At 45.8% G+C, this 5389-nt stretch overlaps 1 pseudogene; it reads right to left on the bottom strand.

The window, feature by feature from the left end:
• Positions 1–3751: 3751 nt before the first annotated feature.
• On the bottom strand, positions 3752–3869 carry LOC126459617 (5S ribosomal RNA; annotated as a pseudogene).
• Positions 3870–5389: the final 1520 nt, after the last annotated feature.

Here is a 5389-nt window from a genome sequence, read left to right as displayed (position 1 = left end):
ATACACTAGTTGTCGCTTGAAAATTTGTCCAGCTATTGTATTGCCTTTCCTTTCTGGTTTGTACCCGATGATTAATGTCCTAATGAATCAGCTCTTGGTCGTAAAAATAGCCGGAACAATTTTGCTAAGGCTCAGGTTGCCGTTAAACAAAAGAGGGACCTTGTGGTTCGATTTAGATGTTAACCGATTCAATTCTTTGATTGTACTTGCATTTCTCAGTCATTAGTTATAATGTGAATAACCTGCTGTACTAAGCTGTGCGTTACTGTGTTTGAATGACCTAGTCATTATTGGTGTATTTTAGGTGGATCTTGTGGTTCCGCAGAGTGAGTTCTCTTGTAATAAGTGTACACAAGTAATGTTTAAGACGTTCCTTCAGAGCGATCTGAAAAGCTGACAATCAGTTCAACTCTGAAAATATTAACAGGTGGTTGTACCAGGGCGTTAGTCAAAATAAGATTGTCAAAAGAGACGGGTTGTGATCGAGTCGAATCCTGCCTCGGGCATGGATGTGTGTGATGTCCTTAGGTTAGTTAGGTTTAAGTAGTTCTAAGTTCTAGGGGACTGGTGACCTCAGCAGTTAAGTCCCATAGTGCTCAGAGCCATTTTTTGGGATCCGGTCGTACTTCGGTTGGTGATTGAAATTAAGAAGTAAGCCTTACCTTTGTCATATTGTTTCCTAAGCTACTTAACCTTTAAGCACAGGTGCGCATCTTAACCCTGATGCTTTCGACATACGGCTTTCAATTTAAAAGTCACGTCATCTGTTTTGAGTAACTGAATCACTCTTGTCATCAATGGTGCTTATATACGAGGGTTGGAACTTAAATAGTGGCAACTATTTATTCACAATCGATAAAAAAGAGTTACATGTTTGCCCCTGTTACTGTCCTTCAAAGTAGTCACCAGCGTTGTGTAGAACCCGTTGCCAGCGATGTGGACGGCGTAGTATACCGTTAGCAGAGCTTGTTCGTTGATGGTGCGAATGGAGCGGTCTACTGCCTGTCGAATCTCTTGAACAGTTCTGAAGCGAATGCCACGAAGTGGTTCCTTCATCGTCGGAATCAAATCAAAATCACAAGGACTTAAGTCCGGGGAGTATGGTGGATGGTACGGTACTTCCCAGTCCCATCGACCGAACAGAGCAGCCACAGCTTGCGCTGTGTGCGCCGGCGCATTGTCGTGCAAAATGATTGGACGGTTGCGCAGAAAGTGTCGCCGCTTCTTTCGCAAAGCTGGTCGCAGGCGATGCTCCAAAAACGAACAGTAATACTGTGCATTGACGGACTGCCGTGGAGGAACGTAATGCGTTAGGATAACACCATCACAGTCGTACACGAGGATCACCATAACTTTCACCATACTGGGGCTCTGTGACACTTTCGACTTTCGCGGCGACCCATAATGACGCCATTAATTGGCTTGGCGTTCCAGTCTTGGCTCGTACGATGTGGCCCATATCTCATCCAGTGTTACGATACGGCGTAAGAAAGCCTCTCCCTCCCGCTCATAGCGCTCCAAGTACATCTGAGCAGCGTCGAACCGCATCCATTCCTGCATTTCCGTCAATTCATGCTGAACCCATCGTGATGCAATTTTTTGCATGCCCAGGAATTCCTTCAGGATGCGAAGCACAGTCGTATTCGCTAATGCGGTTTCGTGGACAAGCTCACCAATCGTATGTCGTCGATCACTACGACGACCTGCCCGCTGCATATCTGGCACAGTTTGCCAACCTTCGTTGAAGGCTTTTACCCAACGTGCCACTGTTCTGTACGGCGATGCCGTATCCACGCACGCCTCTTGAAGACCCTGATGACACTGTCGTGCTGTACGACCTCTGGCACACTCACTCTTGGTCCAACTCCGTTGTTCCTGTTTCGAAAACATAGTGACACCGTTAAGTTAGACCGCTCGCTCACGAGTGACTGTGTTTCCCTCAATTAAGCGCACGCCGGCGACGTGGGACGAGCGAGTCCATTTGCTCGGAGGTAAGGTAGGTACGTCAACAACGTGTGCTATCAGCGACAATAGTAGATTCCATTGCATAGTGTCTCCACAGCAGTGTTGCCACTATTTAAGTTCCAACCTACGTAGTTTTCACGTGTCGCAGAAGGACATTTAATAAGACAGACTGTGTCCAGCGCGGTAGTAAACACCGCTATTTCACCCGATATCTGGCGGGCTGCAGGTTCGGCCACCTTGCAATCATTGTCATATTGTTTGCTGCTTTGCTTTCTTTTGCAAAAGCTTATTCATCTTAAGGTTTAAGGTCAAAAGAAGTTCGCAAATTTATTCATTTTGTAAAAATATGGCTATATATATTGTTAAATAAACAGGTTGTGTGAAAAGAATGTTATATTGGTGTGTCCTCCATTCCACGTTTTTCTTAATTCCAGTAAGTAAGACGTATCAACATGTGCTTCCATAACCAAGGTAACCGAATGTTTGGTGTTTCAAGAGACACCATATCGGGGAATTATACTCAGGTAACAAAAGTCATGGGATATCTTCTAATATCGTGTCTGACCTCCTTTTGCTCGGCACAGTGCAGCAACTCGACGTGACATGGACTCAACAAACCGTTGGAAGCCACTGTAGAAATCTGAGCGATGGTGCCTCTATAGCTATCCATAATTGCGAAAGTACTGCCAGTGCAGGATTTTGTGCACGAACTGACCTCTCCATTATGTCCCATAAATGTTCGATATGATTCATGTCGGGCGATCTGGATGGCCAAATGATTCTCTGGAACTGTCTAGAATTTTCTCCAGTCTAGTTGCCGGCCATTGTGGCCGAGCGGTTCTAGGCACTTCAGTCTGGAACCGCGCGACCGCTACGGTCGCAGGTTCGAATCCTGCCTCGGGCATGGATGTGTGTGATGCCCTTAGGTTAGTTAGGTTTAAGTAGTTCTAAGTTCTAGGGGACTGGTGACCTCAGAAGTTAAGTCCCATAGTGCTCAGAGCCATTTGAACCATTTTTTGAACCAGTCTAGTCTCGAACAACAGTGACAATGAATGCAAATGGTCCCCAAGTAGCCAAACATAACCATGTCCAGTCAATTGTCCGTTCAGTTGGACCAGAGGACCCAATCCGTTCCATGGAAACACCGTCCACAGCATTATGGGGCCACCACCAGATTGCACAGAGCCTTGTTGACAGTTTGGGTCCGTGGCTTCGTGAGGTCTGCGCCACACTCTAACCCTAGAAACAGCTCGTACCAATTGAAATCGGAACTCATCTGTCAAGGCCACGACTGTCAGGGGTCTAGGGCCCAACTGACGTTTTCAAGAGTCCAGAAGAGGCGCTGGAGGCGATGTCTTGCTGTTAGCAAAGCTACTCGCGTCGGTCATCTGCTGCCATACCCCATTAACGCCAAATTTCACCGCACTGTCCTTACGGATACTTTCGTCGTACGCCTCGCATTGATTTTTGTGTTTATTTCACGCAGTATTGCCTGTCTGTTAGCTCTGACAACGTAAACGCTACTGCTCTCGATAGTTAAGTGAAGGCCGTCGGCTACTGCTCTGCCAGTGGTGAGAGGTAAAAAGCACTCTGTCTTCAGGCCACGAGTGGCCTACTGGGACCATCCGACCGCCGTGTCATCCTCAGCGGAGGATGCGGATAGGAGGGGCGCGGGGTCAGCGTACCGCTCTCCCGGTTTTTATGATGGTATTCTTGACCGAAGCCGCTACTACTCGGTCGAGTAGCTCCTCAATTGACATCACGAGGCTGAGTGCACCCCGAAAAATGGCAACAGCGCATGGCGGCCTGGATGGTCACCCATCCAAGTGCCGAACACGTCCGACAGCGCTTAACTTCGGTGATCTCACGGGAACCGGTGTATCCACTGCGGCAAGGCCGTTGCCCCCCCCCCCCCCCCCCCCCCGTAGTGAGAAGTAACGCCTGAAAGTTGTTATTCTCGGCACAGTCTTGGCACTGTGGATCTCGGAATATTGAATTCCCTAACGATTTTCGAATTGGAAGGTCCCAAGTGTCTAGCTCCAACTCAGCGTTCAGTGTCTGTTAATTTCCGTGGTGCGGTCCTGCGGTCCTAGTCACGTCGGAAACGTTTTCACCTGATTGTGAGTACAAATGACAGTTCTGCCAATGCACTACCCTTTTATACGTCGTGTACCTAATACGATCGCCATCTGTAAAATTTGCATATTGCTATCCCATGACGTTTGACACTTCAGTGTATACTGTATTTAGGGAAAGCGGCATAACACTATCGGCTAAGCAGCAACACGGACGAAATAGTGTGTTGAGTTATTGCGAGAGACGGTCATTGAAGACGATTGTGATGAAAAATAGTGCGACAGCTGCAGCAGTCACTGGAGAAATTCCGTAAATTTTTCGTATGTTTTCTGCCATTGTAAATGGTTCAAATAGCTCTGAGCACTATGGGACTTAACTGCTGAGATCATCAGTCCCCTAGAACTTAGAACTATTTAAACCTAACTAACCTAAGGGCATCACACACATCCATGCCCGAGCCAGGATTCGAACCTGCGACCGTAGCGGTCGCGCGTTTCCAGACTGTAGCGCCTAGAAACACTCGGCCACACCGGCCGGCTGCCATAGTAAATATTTTATACTTACTGTACTGGGACAAAGATGCATAAGCGCGCTGCACAAGTACTGGGCAAGATCCTCACATTCTTTTCAACGTAATCTGTAATGCGCTTGATCACCAATCAGTTGTGCAGCGCTAGGGCATTGTTATTAGAGGCATAGTAGCTAGCCACTGAGTTTTATAGAATTTTATCTGATATTTGTGAATCTGGGAGAAAAATATCTGTAATACTTTATTATGGAGATTATATTTTGTTTGTAAAGATATTTTCTTGGCTGTATGGATGGAGAAGATTTTTGGAGCAATATTTCAAGGTAAAGATGGCGCAAGAATGAAATGTTGGTTTGTCAGAACTATTAATTGAAGGAAATCTTTCTCCCTTAGATAACTATTAACGTTTATGATCAGTGTTAACGTGATCCTTGTTTTCATTATGTCATAAATAACGGGATTTGTTTAAATGTGTGTAATATTTGCAATGAGTGAATTTCTTAATTGTCAGACGGTTATATTGTACAGCCTTCTTTGACAATAACCAGAGTTTAATTTATCAAGCACTCTTATCTTTAAAGTAAAACACTCTTCCTTCATTCTTGGTAAAGTTTTGTCGCGTGTGCTTGGTGCTTTACGCCACACGCAACCACATATTGTTTCTACCAGCAAAGAAAAATTTAGTAATGAATACCTTATCTTTTTAGCTGCTGGATTTGCTGATTTCAGTTCGTTTTCGAGAACGTTAGTACACCAAACACAATATAGCCTGCTGAGCAAGAGGTAAGTTATTTTTCTTTCAGGGCAGATCTCACTTTG

The sequence above is a fragment of the Schistocerca serialis genome, chromosome 2 (genome assembly GCF_023864345.2).
Source record: "Schistocerca serialis cubense isolate TAMUIC-IGC-003099 chromosome 2, iqSchSeri2.2, whole genome shotgun sequence".
Lineage (NCBI taxonomy): Eukaryota > Metazoa > Arthropoda > Insecta > Orthoptera > Acrididae > Schistocerca > Schistocerca serialis.
This window is presented reverse-complemented; position numbering and strand designations above follow the sequence as displayed.